At 34.0% G+C, this 16,807-nt stretch overlaps 1 protein-coding gene across 1 annotated transcript in view; it reads left to right on the top strand.

The window, feature by feature from the left end:
* Positions 1 to 16,807, top strand: part of KCND2 (potassium voltage-gated channel subfamily D member 2) — a 449,220-nt gene that overhangs the window by 283,099 nt on the left and 149,314 nt on the right. The window lies entirely within an intron of this gene.

Here is a 16,807-nt window from a genome sequence, read left to right as displayed (position 1 = left end):
TGACCATTCCTTTATTTATAATATTTCTTCACAGTGTTAGTATCATCTTCAGATTTCTTAAAATTCCAATTACCAAGCATATTTCCTTCACTAATGTAACAACACCAGTCCTGTTCTCAAAACTATGTGTAACTTTTCCTTTCTGGCTAATATCCAAAGTGTTACAAACAGTTGATATTCCTTAAATATGTCTTGTGACAGTAATGTTAAAAAAGGTTTGAAAAATAAAAGTGCCACTGTGACGCAAAGTACTGCTGTAGCAACTTTGTCAATTCTAAGGACCTTCACAACATCTCTCTCCTTCCAATGTCTGTGACGATAGCCACTCTCACTCCCTCAGCACCCACACTTGCACCCCTCTTAACAGCTTCACCACAAGGTAAAGCAGCCTGGCTCTTGCAATCAGTTCTTCGACTGAGGATGGGATAGCTTTACATGCCTCTCTCGCTCTATCCTTGAAAAATGGGCAGGAAACAATTTAGATTTAGGTTTTTATTTTACATAAAGCCTCATGGCAAGAAACTACGCCTTACATTACCCCTGCATGTTCATCTGTCTTTCCTTTAAAAGCTGCATAACTCTTTCCCAATGAACCGTCTCCCACAATATGTATCACCTAAACATCTGGCTAAATAAAACCAATTATATGATTAAAAATAAACGAGGATTTGCCAACAATATGTTCCGCTACTAGTCTTCCTCAAAGTCAGATATTTGTACTCCAAACATGACTGTGCGGATTTGCTGGTTGCATTTTTTCACCTAGAATAGTTTTTTCTCTTTGTTTTCTCTGATGTCATTTTACTCTTACTCTTCACTCTCAAACCCTGATTAGAGTGGTAAAACTAGGGAATAGTGACACAAAGAGGAACAGTAGGGAACAGAAGTACTTAGCTCCTAAATGGATGTTCCCAACTTTGTCTTCATGACAAATTGCTTATTGGTGGTGTTTATCTACTTTACCTTCTTGCGTGTAGATTAGTTAAATGAAAATAATGATTTCAACTCAGCATAGAGGCTTTGACAGAAGCTGAGGATGGAGCTATAGCTTGACTTTTCCCATCAGAGCAACATCTGTTTTTTTTTTTTTTTTTCAAGTAAATTAAAATACTTAATTTGATTGCTTAAACAATGCTCAAAGACCATCTGTTCAAAAAATAGTTTCCTACATTAATATGAAAGTAGTAAATATGTAGGTATATAGGTTCAGATATTGGACTAGAGAATAGATTTCAAAGGCAATTCATTCTGTACTTTCATTGTTTGCAAAAAACCAAAGCAGAGGTTTATGGTTTCTATGTATATAGTTTGTATATGGTTCATTATTTATATAAATGTCTTATGCATACATCAGGCAACACATTGCCATACTTAATGTGACATATTGTGATGATTTGTTACATTTTAGCAATTTGGGAAAGTGTGAACATAATCTATATAACAAGTTTAATAAAATAGTTTGAAATGAGAACTAAGGAGGCATAGATTAATAATTACATGCACAAATGCATACACATATGCTCACACTACCACACAAACACGAACACATGTTTTTTTTTTCTTTTTTTAAAAGATCATTATCATCTACCTAACATTTACATGTTTAACATGAACTATTTCTTGGTTTTGATGAGAAGCAATTTGTTAGTTTGTAAAAATTTTTTTTTAGATTTTAAGTCCCTTAAAATAAAATAAGTCCCTGAACTATTATAGTATTTTCTTTTTAATTATAGTTCTTTAAATTCTATCTGCCAAAGCAGCAAAACTTGAGTACTTAATCTCCCGCAACATTTAAATTTACACATATGAGAAGAATGACTATGTCGCTCATGTTGTAAAGCTTTGCTTTCTTTCAGTTTTTTGTTTTATATTACACATTATTAATCAGACTTCTGATGCATTTGTAAAATGCACATTAGAAACTAGCAGCAAGTATTGTCCTCAACACTTTTGTTTGACTAAAATGTTGAAAGTCTACTAGAAATGCAGGAAATGACAAATTTCCATGCATAACCATTTGAAGTTCCCAAAGCACTGAAGACCAAAGTGAGGACTTTTCTTGAAACAATGTTCTTCCACTTGCATTTTTCTGCCTTAAGTTTATTTGACAATTACTGTTCTCTGCTCACCTAACTTGAGCTGCTTCTTCTAGCAATTCAGGGCACCTAAAAACTTTTTTCATAATAAATGAAGGGGAAGGGATTAGAAAATGCATTTTCAGTTAGCGTTTAGAAGGGAGGTTTCATTCATTAAAATAAGCTGTTCCGTGCTATCAGTTTGAGAGTTTTGTAAATGCAAGAAACCAACATCTGCCAGAAAAAGAAAGAGCCCTTAGCATACTAGATACAGTCACAACACCATATCTTTAGTAAGCAGTCAAATGAGTTACCAAACATTGAGCAAAATACCAGTTCTATAATAGTCCACTTTGATAAATTAAGGATCAAGAAATTATTCTGAAATTAAATAAAGTAACGACAATTAAAATCCTGTGACAAATCTTATCTTCACATTTCTGTATACATTATCATCTTTAAACAACTTAAATTCATGCAGTAAAAATACTTGTATATTATTTTAACACTTAAATCTCTGTGCTTTTATCCCTGTGCTGTTACTAGGCACTTAAACAGACTAAGTTAAAGATTCCTCTAAAATGGGGAAAAAATAGAACAAATTTAAGCAAATCCTAGAAAATACCAAAGTTTAAGATTCCTGATTTTTTCATATACTACTTATATTCACCACAGAATTTAATCTAGAATGTGATAGTTGACAGTTGTTTATAATGCAGTTAAATGTATTCAGTTTTAAAGATGAAGGATTCCTTTTTAATTGCCTTTAAAAGGAGTTAATTCTAAGTAAACGGACCAAGGTAGCTTGAACTCAAGTGTCTTGTGACCATTCATATGAACAAAAATACTTGTCAACAGCCATGTTTCACATATCATATGTGAAAATAAAAATAAAAAATGATTGAAAATATCAATGACAATACTTAAGAAGGAACAAGTAGTAGCAATAAATGTGCTCAATAATGTTTTTAGCTATAATATTTGATGAAAGACTCAAAAATTTTAAAGAGGGAGAACCTGAACATTTAGTAAAAGGCGATTGCAACAAAAGATGAGATATCAAAGATGTAAGATAAATTATCAAAAACTTCTAGACCGGTGGTTCACTAAATTGACAATACTTTGAAATCACCTTGAGAGTATTAAAAATATACCACATCCCAACTCCTTAGTCCTATTCTCAAGTATCATTCGTATTGGACTGGGGTGCAGTCTAGGCATTGGAGTTTTTGTTGCTTCTCAGGTGATTCGAATGTGCAGCCACAGATAACTGCTGCTCTAAGACTGACTCTCTCTCTCTCCCCACCCCAACCCCAACCCCCATCTGTAAAGCAGCTTTGGCAACTTCAAAAAATAAATTATAAGTGGTTTGATCTTTGGGGGAACTCTATGTGATGATTTTCTGTGGCTGTTTTCTTTGAATGGTTCAAAATTTCCTTACTCAAATAAAGCTGACCCTTACTATGAGATGAATTCTATTTTCACTCTTACGGAAAGCTATATTAAAGAAACAAATAAATACTTATACAGAGTCTCTTTACAATTGATTTTAGCTACCTAAAATATGTACCCTTGGCTATATGGTACCCAGATTTTAGGGACTTACAAATCAAAATATGTTTGTATTGAGCCCTGAATTTGACGCCATGTTTGGTTGAATCAGAAGCGTGCTGGTGACTCTGGAATCACTATGCATGCAAATGCACTTCTAACTTACATGCCCTTGAAAGAATCTGTTTCCACTTCTTGCCTCAGCATTCTTATCTCTAAAATAAATAAGTTTGACAAAGTCATGGCTAAAGTTCTTAACAAGTCCTAGATGGTGCACTTTATCTTTTTCACATCTTAGTGATTTTTTTTCTTTATATATAAACATATATGATGCTCTACTAAGAAACTGGGATCATGGTTTATACAAAGTTTTATATCTTCATTCTCTTACAACTTTATAACATAGCTGATTGTGAAAGCATATGTTCATTGTGGAAAATAAGAAAAGTTATTTAAAGGGAATTCCAGTCAAAATGGTGGAGTAGGTAAATGCTGTACTTGCATCCTCTCATGACCACATTAAAATTATAACTAAACTAAAGAATTGTCATTACTGAGAATCACCTGAAATCTAGCTGAACAAAAGTCCTACAACTTAAGACGTACAGGAGAAGCCACGACAAGATTGTTAAGAGGGGCAGAGAAGAAGAATAGGCTGGTCATGCATCAGCTGTAGAGGTCCCTCCAGAGTAGCAAAAGTGTCTCAGCCACACATCCAGCTCCCCAAATCAGATTCCAGTGCCAGGACATACAAGCCCAGGCAACACAGAGAGTCCAAAACAAGATGAACCCAAGAAGGCCCACACCAAGACACATCATAATTGAAATGCCAAAGGTTAAAGGCAAAGAGAGAATCTTAAGAATGGCAAGATAAAAGCATTTACCTACAAGGGAGCTCCCATAAGACTATCAGGTGATTTCTCAACCAGAAGAGATTGGCATGAAATAGTCAAAGTGATGAAAAGTTAGGACCTACAACCAAGATCACTCTACCCAGAAAAGCTATCATTTAGAATCGGAAGGACAATAAAGAACTTTTCAGACAAGAAAAATCTAAAGAAATTCATCACCACCAAACCAGTATTATAGGAAATATTGAAGGGACTTCTTTAAGAAGAAGAAAAAATAGTAATAATATGAATAATAAAATACCAATAACTACATATCTTTCAATAATTACTTTAAATGTAATTGGGTTAATGCTCCAATGGAATATATAGGGTGGCCAAATGGACAAGAAAACAAACCCTTCCTTGAATGTGCTCCCTATTTGAAACTTACTTTAGATAGAAAGGCACACACTGAACATAAAGGGAAGAAAAAAAGATGTTTCATGAAAATGGAAACAAAAAAAAAAGAAAAGCTAGGGTAATAATACTTATACAAGACAAAATAAACTTTAAAACGAAGGTTATAACCAAAGACAAAGAAGGACCCAGCCATTCCACTTCTGGGTATTTATTTGAAGAAACCCAAAAACACAACTTTGAAGGGACTTGTGTATTCATATGTTCATTGCAATATTATTTACAATAGCTAAGATATAAAAGCAAACTGGATGTCTATAAATGAATGAATGGAAAAGGAAGGGACAACTACATATGAACAATGGAATATTACTCAGCCATTAAAAAAAGAATGAAATCTCGCCATATGCAATAACATAGATGGACCTTGTGCTCAGTGGGATAAGTTAGACAGAGAAAGAAAATGTCATATGATTTCGTTTGTATGTGCAATGTAGAGAAAAGGAAAAATGAACAAACAAAACAGAAAAAAGCTCATAGATATGGAGAGCATTTTGATGGCTGCCAGATTGGGGGGTGTTTTAAGGGGATGGGCGAAGAGGGGAGGAGATTAAGAGGTACAAATTGATAGTTACAAAAGAGTCATGGGATGTAGAGTATAGCATAGGAAATACAGTCAGCAGTATTTTGATAACTATGAATGGTGACTGATGGCTATTGGATTGATCAGGATTATAACTTCATAAGTTATATAAGTGTCTAATCACTGTATTGTGCACCTGAAACTAATATAATATGACACTTGTCTCACCTACCAATATTTTGGTAAATTTTTTCAGTCATTTTTGAATGAGTTAGCTATATTGTGTGTGTGTGTGTGTGTGTGTGTGTGTGTGTGTGTGTGTGTAATAATGTTCATGGAGGTACAGTTGGATAAAGAGAAAAAATTGAATAAATCAATAAATATCACAAGTAATACTACCATCGGCAATGAGTTATTTTTAGGATTTCTTTCTTCTTTAACATTGTAACAAAAATATTTTTCAATACCATGTAACTTTAAAATATAATATTTTAATTACTGCACAGTGTCCTATCTTACAATTTTATTTAGCTCTTGCCTTACAGGTAAATATTTAGTTTGCTTCCAGTGTTTTTGTATTCGTAAATAATGTTATGAGGAGTAACTTTGATTACTTCTAGTTATTCCTTTGGGCTTGATTTTATGGGATTGGAAGTTCAAAGAGTGTGAAAGTTTTTGGAGTTCTTTATTGATATTGCTAAGCTGGTTTTCAAAGAATTCTTTTTACAATTTCAATTTATTCTAGCAACAAATGAATAAGTCCCAGACAGCATGCTCTTTCTAAAATGAAGTATTTTGTTTTTGTTTTTCAATCGTATAAGTGAATGAAAGACTTACTTCTAAACCTATTTTCTTCATTCTCCCAATAAATAATTTCCTTCATTCTTAGACCAGTGGTAAAAACTGAGAAGAATCCATAGATGATTACAGCCTGATATAGACTGATGTGCTTATTGAATAATGACTTACTACTTAAAAAAGAAAAAAGGATCTAGGTCCCAATGTATTTATAAAGATATATAAAAACACATGCAATAAAGATTTTTCACTTTAATGGTGGGTGATTTTAAATAATTAATTTTATACTTTAAGAATAGCTAAATGATAAACCCAAGAAGACAGAAGAGAACAATAATAGCATAGCCGGAAGATCATTTTTCCCCATTTGATTTATACAAATTTTTTATTCATAACATTATAAATGTGCCAATTATGAAATTTGTCTTTCCTGGAACATACATCATCTCTACCATTCTGTTAAGTGACTTTCTCATGACCATAGGGGTGAGAATGAAGACATACCTACCTGCTACTTCAGCCCATGCTGAGCAATGCTAAGTTAACTAATGTTTTCCCAGATCCTTTAAACACACACACACACACAATATTTTTAAGAAAAAAAAATTCATGTCAGTTTTTATTCATTTAAAAATTTATCTTATAGACTATGGCCATGCTACCCTGAACAAGCCCAATCCTGTCTGATCTCAGAAGCTAAGCAGGGTCGGGCCTAGTTAATTCTTGGGAGATCACCTAGGAAGACCAGGTGCTATAGGTGTAAAAAAAATTTTAAAAAAATAAGAGACTGTAGGCCGACAAGGTCCTTGCAATCTGTGAGGTCAACCAAGGGTTACCTTGCCTAAAAACAATTTTTTTTAATTATCTTGCAAAACAATGAAACACCAAATTAAAATTCGACTCATTTTATATTGCCATAAAAAGTGGTAATCTAGCACATCAGGTCTTATCACTTATGGTTGCCCCGCAAGCCTGCTGTTAGTAACTGCTTTGTAATTATTTTCTATCCTCAACAGGTGAAGAATATATACCACTTGAGAAATTAAGTTTACAAAATCTACATTTGTTTTTATAAAATGAAAACTACCCCTAGAATGAATTAAAATGAAAACTATGCACTCTGAACTGAGCACTTTAATAGATATTTTTACTTCAAGTTAAATAAAGAGCTTTTACTTTAACCATAATAAACCAGAAATAAACTATAGAAAGAGCATAGTATAAAACTGGGCAATTTTTCTCTGTGATAAGTATGCTAGAGCCAAAAAAAAGTTAAACATTGAGAGAATGGTGGAGGGTACCTAGATGTGGGATACACCAGCAAATTTGAGAATGCCTTTAGTTGCTGAGGCTGAACACCCTGACTCCATCTTCGATACTGAAAAGTGTGTGGTTGAGGACTATCTTAGATACCCCAGTGTTCACTTGATTATATCACCATGCCCACAAATAACATAATTTTTATTTCACACAAAAATTCCATTGTCTCCACCACATTTCTCGTAGGTTTTAACCAGTTGTACTATTTCCATAAGGGTTTGCATGTCAGTAGAGTGTAACCCTTCCCAATGAGGCAAAGCAAACCTAGAGAGAAAGAATAATAGAGTGAGATGATACAGAAAGCTGGTTAACTGTCCCTCCTCCTCTTCTCCCTTTCCTCCCCTCCCTCTTTCTTTGCCTCTTCCTCCTTCTGCTCCCTGAAGCAAACAATCAGCAAAGCAACCTGAAACTTGAGAACCAACAGAACCCACTCATCAGAATTAGGGCACTGCATCCCCAAAGTGATAATTATTCAAACAGTCTCTTGTTGTTTATAAACACCTGCCTCTGTTCCAAATGTCTAATGTTTTCTTTTGATTCTTGAACATATTTACAATTCACCTTTTCTAAAACTTGTGTTCTATTAATAGAAAACATGGCCTTCTTTTGAATAAGAAGCCATTTTTATGTCTTACAAACTACTTTAATTTCTTACACTCTCTGATTTGCAATATGCAACCGGAATCTGAAAATAACTTCCATAACTTTAGTGAATGTTGCTTGCTTTTTATTACACAATGATCATCATTGAAAGGCAGTGAGCTCTCCAGCCCTGAAAGTACTCGAAGAAAGGGCAGATGACCTTTGTGTACAGATACCTAAATTCAGCAGGAGACAGGACTAAATAATTTCCACGTTCTATTTCAACTTCAAGAATTTATATATGATACCTATTTCCAAAATTATTTGACATAACCTATAGTGAAATATATACTATAAGTCTGCAAAAAATGGAATTTGAAACTAAAACTTCAGAGAACTCAAATGAGGTGAATACTAATGTGTGATTAGAAGATGTAATTAGAGATACTCATGAGGCAAGTTTTCAAAGCTTATTTGTACTGTTCAGAACAAACTTGCTAAGTGTGAAGTGTCAATAGGTTGTTTTTAGAGTCAGTTTAATGTTCCTCCTTCTAAACCAAGTTTATAGTTTGTTTCTCACTTACCTATAGAAATCATCTAATTTCTAAGTCTGTCAAAGTTTGTATATTATAGGTGGTCCACACAGACAATGCCTTGCATGCAGTAGGTACTACATAAAAGTGTATGAATTGAATTAAAAAACCTAGGACAGAAAGTTCTTATCCAATTCTACCTTAAAATGTCTTAATTCTTACTAAAGAGTGAAATATGGATCCTGATGGAAATCTAATTAGATTATAAAAGAGACGAACAAAACAGAACAATAAGGAGCAGAAATAGCAACAATTCAGTTCCTCTCTGTGTGGAGAGAAGCAATCCTCCACCTACATTTTTCACAGGAGAAAAATGTGGCTTGTAGCTTTAGTATTCTGCTCGAATAGAGAGTAGGCAAGATGAACAAGCATGAGGCTATTTGCCTGGAATCCAAAATTGATAGATTTTAACAATTTATCAAAGTGTTAAGAAAAAGAAAAAAAAATAGCCCTTGATCTCCTTAATATTTAAGGATAATATATATCACCCTTCATCTTGAAAATGCAGTGTAATTACTCTCCACCTTTTGTCACTGGATTTTTCAGAACGTTGGTCCATGGCCTCTCCTATCCCCAGTACTACAGCAATGCTAATACCTTATCACTCACTGTCCCTCAAAGATCCAAACGCTTCTCCATCATGATTTTTTTTTAAAAATCACGTGACTCTTCTACTACTGCCTCTTCAATTTTCTATTATTTCTAGAAAATCTAACTTTTCTATTAAGGTAGCTTTTCAGTTTTGTTTTTTTGTTTGTTTGTTTTTGATGACATGTTCACCCTCCTCGTTCTAAAACTCTTCAGGTAAGCTTCTGTCCTCATCCTATAATGATAATGTTTAAGGACACAAATGATCATCTGCTCAAGTCAGTCTGTGTTTTCCTTCACCTTTCTGGTGCATTTTCTATTATTAGTCACTCCATGCTGCTCCCACCCCTTAGATTCTGTCACAATGCAAGACTCTGTCTCTTCTAAGCACACTGACTCCTCCTCTGCTTCTCACCTTGTAAGATGTTGATCTTTGCCTTCAATTTCTTTCTTTACACATTCATCCTCATCGATTTCATCCACCCTCAAGCTCCTAAGAATTAAAGTCAGTGCTTTGGCAAATATTTTAAAAATAATAAAAGTATAAATATAAAAGTATATACAATTACATAAATAAGTAAATTTCCCCTGAAAATATCTCTCTGTTTTTTGGTCAACTATTGGCCCCAATCCTAACTTGCTGCGTATTTTAGTCCTTATAGCTTTTCTTTTCTTTTCTTTCCAGGCTCACTTACTTTCAGCCGTTATATAACCCGCGGAACTTTCAAAATGGCTTCCTACAGTTTTCCTAGCTTTACCTTTAATCTCTTGTCTCTCGTGCTATCTGGTTTTCACGTCTCTCTCTCTCTCTCTCTCTCTCTCTCTCTCTCTCTCTCTCTCTCTCTCTCTCTCTCATACACACACACACACACACACACACACATATGCACATACCAACATATATACATACATATGCACATATATACATGTACATATATACAGTTAAAGAAATTTAAGTAAAAAATAATCTTGTTGAAACAAGAAATTTTAGAAAGACTGTAAGCTTTGAGGACAAAAAAGAACCATACAAAAATTTAACTACCCATCCAGCCTGATGTCTGAAAGATTCAGCTGGGAAGACACAGGACATCGGGGAGGTCACTTGGTTTAACATTGTCATCTCAGTAAAGAAAAGGAAGTAGCTAATACATCCAGTGGAATTTCAGAGGGCGTTAATCATATCAATTTTTATTCCCTTGAGAAATTCTCACAAAACTGAGGTAAATATCTGGAATGCACAATTGACAGAGACATATGGAACACATGCTTTAATAATACAAATAAGCTTTCTATCCTCTTTGGGGGCATAAGTTACATTTTGAATTACCTCCCAGCACATATGCTGCCCTTGTGTATCATCAGTTTAGCATTCCATGCAGATCCATTTCCCAAGACTATCTCTAGACCTGGGTCATTTATCGATTGTGTTCAGTCATGGCTTTTACTGATCATTTTTAGTCTCATATGCAGGTGGCTCTTTCAGCACATTTTAAAGTTTTCTTGCTGGTATCCCTGCTGTTTTTTCTTAGGTGACTCATGTTGTAATTTTCCAAACGGACTCTTTTAACAGTAAGAAGAAAAGCATTCACTCAGCTAAGATAGATTTTGTGTTCAATGCCATTCTAAACTCTCGGTGGAAAAAAAAATTGAACATGTTAGTATTTGAAACAAGAACATTGGGAGTAATATAAAGGGGCCAGGTAGGAATTAGCTGCCTGCAGAACATTCTCTTGTCGGAAAGACTCACCCCAATTCCCCTGCAAACTCTCACAGAAATATAATGTGACTCTCAGAAATCCTAATCCATACTGGGAATCTTAAACACATGGGCCCACTTCCTTCCATGCCTCTGTAAATGACATTCTCCAGACCGTGTGTGTACATACTTGCATACACGTACACACGCATGCACACGAACCGTTTGGGTAAAAGATAAAATATTGGTTAATAGGAAAAATAAACTGAAAATGTGTAATTGCATTATGCTTGTTAAAAAATAATACCTATTATTTTTCGTGATCAGTATTGAAAGGAAAAAAACTATGCATTGGTAGAAAAATAAGGGAAGGATAGAATGACAACATTTTTTTGGTGTATTTGTGTGAATTAGAACAGTGACTTTTTTCACCTCTTTAGGATGGCAGCATGAGATCTGGGTTAGGCAGGGCTTTTTCAAACTTAATATGTACCTTGGAGTTCTGATGCATACATAGTGTGTTTCCTCTTCTTGAGAATGACTAAGTATAGTAGTGATATTATTTATGCTTGCTTTTTGTGCACATGAAGTGCAGGTAAATGATGTATATATACATATATACATATATGTATATGTATACACACACACATACATATATATATTTACATATATATGTGTGTGTGTGTTTGTGTGTGGGGTGTGTGTGTGTGTGTGTGTGTGTGTACTGGGAAAAAAAGCATGCTGGGAAATATTAAGAGTAATATAAAATTCACCTCAGTGAAGATGTAGCTTGTCCCTTAGAACTCACAAGGAAATATGGATGGAAGAACATAGGCAGAGAAAGGGAGAACAAATGGAAATAAGGAACATCATCACAGTCAACAAAGGGGTTTAATGTGATCCAGTTTGAAATTCTTAAAACATATGGAAAAGGAGAAGTTTGTAATTTTGCTCACTTGGCAGGCATGACTTGAGCAGACAGAGTAAATAGAGGAACAAACGCAAAGAAATATATTGTGCTAGGACTTTGCAGAGGAAGCCAGGGGATGAAATTTAAGTAGCCTGGAAGAGGATTATTTTCCACCAAATATTAAGGAGGTAAGAGATCACATGCACTAGGCACAAATGGAAGAAAGGACAGTGAGAGACAAGTAGAGGTCAGGTGCCATCTGTACAAATTGGTAAAAATGAATTGCAATAAGAGGAGCAAAGAATCAAGAAGCCAGGTCAGGAGACTAAAGACAAACGTGGTCAGTGAAACATCTCAGTGCCCAGCTGTTCGAACCAGGGACTTACACCAAAAGTGATATTTGATAGCCTCGGTAATGAATCATAATCCCTTAAATGTTCATCCCTAGAAAATTAGATGATCTTTCCTGGTGTTTACGAGCCATCACTGGCTGTTCATTTAGTCTACATTAATGAGAAAATTCCCTAGGTTTCATGGAATTGAACTGGTAGCTTTTTAAGATTGATCCTTTAATAGTCATATGGCTCCATCCAGTTCCATCTATAAATTCTGAGCTCACTCTCATACTTCTTTCTCAAGAAAAATGCCAAAAGCTACTCTCCTTGATGTCTGTATGAGTTTTTTCCCCTAATGTAAGTGTTATAGGATCATATTTATAGGAGACTTAGGTATCATACAATGAAAAGCATACAGTGGCTATAAGCATACACGTGTGTGTATGCATGCAATAAAAGCTAGATAATTATAAAACAATGACACTGCACCTTCCTCCTATGAAAATCACACATATATATTCTAAAGTTAAAGTAGTAATCTTGGGCCTCATTTATTTATTTCCATTCTCATTTTTTCTATCTACTGAAATTCTCATCATCATCATCATCATCATCATTATTATTATTATTATTGGTATTAGTATTAATATTTGGTCTTTTTTCTTGTCAAAGGACAAAAGACATCTTTGGTTACACTTAACATTCACCAAAATCTGTATTTACAATTAAACATGTTAGATATGGTGTTTTTATAAAAATTGCTATAAATTGAACTTGTATCAGAAATTGTCAGGCATAAATAAAGAATGTTCTGTGACTTTTAAGCAATTAATTCTTTTTCTAAGCCGTAGAATTCTGTTGTGCATGTTGTAGGCTGTAAAATAGCTGAAGATATTAGTGATTTGCAGTATTTTATTTTTTAAGATTTTCACTGCTTTCCCAATAGTTTCCTGACTTTCAGAGGATTTTTCTTTCTTCTTTTTCTTCTCATTTCCTACCAGGGTAGCATTTTAAGTAGATGCTATAAATCTCTGCCAACAGTGCATTCATAGCCCTGCTTGAATGGTTTCATTTAGGCTAGGACTACCCTTACTTTTCAAATCTCTTCAAGATCTTTTTCACAGTGAAATAACACTTTGTTTTCATTAAAGAATCAATCACAACTTCCTAAAAAGCCCTTAGAGTAACTAAATATAGATGCTTTCTTTGGTTTTGGAATAAATCCAATGTTATACCACATCATTAAATTAACTTTAAATTTCTACCTCGAATCCAAACATGGATTTTTAGTTTTCTTTTTTTTTTTCTTTTAAGGAGAGAAGGAGACACTCTTTGAATACATATATATTTTTAACACATCCACTATTTTAACTTTATAAATTAAATACACTTGATGCCTGAGTTCTGTAAACATTTTCTACAAAGGCAAACAGGATGCTGGTATCCTATTTTGCAATTTTAGTCAAACGTTTTCTTAAATACTAGTAATGACTATAGTATGTTTTTGCTTAGAGCTTCCAAGACCTCTAATTCAGGCCACAAATATATATTTTTTAAATGCACCAAATTTAGTGGAGAAATATATTAAGTCAGAGATTCAGAAAGGAAAAACTGGAAATAGAAATCTTTCCCAAATTTCATTTCTAAACTAGCCAAGTAGACGCAAGGCATACTGATTTTTTGAAAAGTATCATAATTTTTCAAAATTCTAGCCTCAAGGCAGCAATATACTATTCTTCTTGATGTGTTCCACAATGAGTAACAATAGTTTATTCATATGGTTATCAGTGACAGGGGAATGTGTATCCTAATGACTTACAGGATTTTTTTTCCAGGTGAATTCATTTCCTAACAGACATATCTATCCTTTGGGGAGGAAAAAAATTATGTGAATCAGAGATGAGATAACCTTTCTTTTTCAGGATTTTTTGTAACATCAGTCATTCTGTTCTTTCCATATGATGAAAAACGGCTTTCAGTTTTATAAGAGCTTCTATCTTCACAATGTCCCATTTTTATGAAGTATTACACCGTCTTTATAATAACGCATGTTGTCCATAATACAGCCCCCACTGTGTGCTGTTGCATTTATTCTTGTCACTTTATTTTTGTGTATGTGTTTCAAATAATGGAAAAAACATAATTCCATAGCTCTCACAGATGCTAATCTACAGGCACATCTTATAGATATTGTGGCTCCTATAGTCGAGACACAGGTCTAGAAGTCAAGGCAATTTTGCATGTAATTTAACAATGTGCTTGTGTTCATTCATTAGTACTAAAATATCAGTCAGAGAAAGGCATCCTCTTTGCCCAGTAAATAACAAAACTATCTTTTTTAACACATGTTCTCCTTTCCTCAGGCAAATGTTTGTACAGTTATAATTTTTAGGACATGATTCTATGGTACTTCTATAATAAAAATTCAAATTAAATTTAATGAGATTTTACCTAAGTAAAGTGAAGAATAGTGGCATTTCTAACTTGAAGTGCTTTTCGTATTATTTCATTATATTCTAACAGGTGTATAGCATGTAATTTAAAAGTGCTTAACATATTTTGTAACATATTTTGTGATCCTAAATATCAGAGTTAAAACGTTACGAATGAATTATATCGCTTTGAAGGGCATATGCAGTGATCATTAATTTTTATTGCAGCTAGGAATAAAAATAGAGGGAGATGACTATAATATATATATATATGTACATACACACATGCAAGACTGCTGGTCACTATCAAGTATGTTAAGACTGAAGTGGTCTGGATGAAACCCAATATGGCAAGAGACTGGATTCTACCACTAGGAGCTATGGCTTTCAGGGACTAAATTAATTCTAAGATGTCTCAAGATTTGTACCCAGGGTCCTTGTAGAAACAATGATGAGCATATTTTTTCTGAGTGTGTCTCTAAAAACATAATCTAGGATCAGAAGTTTAGAGACCGCTTAGTTTGGGTTTATCTTCTTAAAATTGAATCTCATAGAAAGCTACATATGGAAAGCAGATCACAGCACTGTTTATCGGGGGGATGGAACTTGATCCTGTTTCACAGCTGCATTCACTCCCACCTCTTCCTGACATCTGTGGGCTAAGGGAACACAAGCTCGTGAAGAAAACTACATTCCCTCACCAATTACAATGAAAATGTTAAAAGGGGGTAGAGAGTGGAATGATAAAATAGACAGGAACAGGAAGAGAGCTGAATTAACTTTATTCCATCGCCTAATGTATATTTTTAAATTTTCCTTATCTAATTTTTTTAGGCTTGGGACATACTTATGCACCTGCCTGCCTGGCAGTATTTTACTCAATAATGCTTCATATAGCAATGTTGTGGTGGTCTCAGAGCATTATTTCTCGGGCTAAGTTTGAAAAACCAAAATAAAATGTTTTTTTTCATAAAGCAAGGAAATAACATATTGATCAGTAAACACCTTTTCTAAGCCAGCCAAAAAGCACTCTACTGAGGACACCGGACACAGGTCAAAGCTGACAAGTACTATTTAACCCTAAAAGAGGAGCTAACTCAAATACATACGTAATGTTTGTTTTCACAAAGGTGAACTGTCATGCAAAGCTAAAGAATATTTTTTTCTTTCTAAGATTAGAGTTTAAGTTAACATAAATAATGGATAATAGATTATGAGTGTCTACTAGACTGTATACTATGATAAATTCATGGTATGAAATAAATATTTGAGATGAATGATGAACATGAAATAGATTTTTAGACTTTAAAATTTAATTATTTCCACTCACACCAATTATATATTTAATGTATATAATATACATAAGTGTATTGAATAATTTGGTAGACTATTCGGGGAGGTAAGGCTGCAGAGTTTTTTTATAAATGATAGGAATGATAATATTTGACAACCATATACGATAAATGAAAGCATTTGCAAGGGAACAGACAGAGTTTCTATTGAACTGGTTTCCAGCTCACTGAGCCTAAAATCCTCAAATGCCAGGGCAAGCAGCAGGCAGTAAAGTGAATTTTATGACTGTTACTTTTTTATTTTAACATCCATTGTGATACAAAAGTTTGCCTTTTATGCATTTAACTTATTTTTAAATAATTTCTTTTATAGGAAAAATAAACACCACAATTTTTTTTAAGTGGAGAACTGAAACCTTTCCTAATGAGTTCTGTTAATTCAGGCGTCATGTCTGGAGTTGGACCTTGGGCAAGTTACTACTCACCTTCGTTGTTCCTCCATTAATTTCCCTGTAAAATGAGGATAATGACAGTACTAACTTGATAGAGTTGAGTGGAAACCTGAGTGGGAACACCGAAGCACTCAATTATTTTGTTACTCTCGTTGCAATTTTATACATTTCTGGTCAGAGAGACGTCTAAAGTGTGTTCATCTTGTTCCTTCATAAAGGCTTTTAACTTTATTCTCTTTACAGAGGATTGCATCTCCCTTTGATCACTCACCAAAAAAAAATACAGGTTCTTGGCAGTGATTTCAGTCTTCAAATCTTTCATGTTAATCTTTACCAAAAGCCTCGTTGTGGCA

This window comes from Rousettus aegyptiacus, unplaced genomic scaffold, assembly GCF_014176215.1.
Source record: "Rousettus aegyptiacus isolate mRouAeg1 unplaced genomic scaffold, mRouAeg1.p scaffold_m13_p_13, whole genome shotgun sequence".
Taxonomy (NCBI): Eukaryota; Metazoa; Chordata; class Mammalia; order Chiroptera; family Pteropodidae; genus Rousettus; species Rousettus aegyptiacus.
This window is presented reverse-complemented; position numbering and strand designations above follow the sequence as displayed.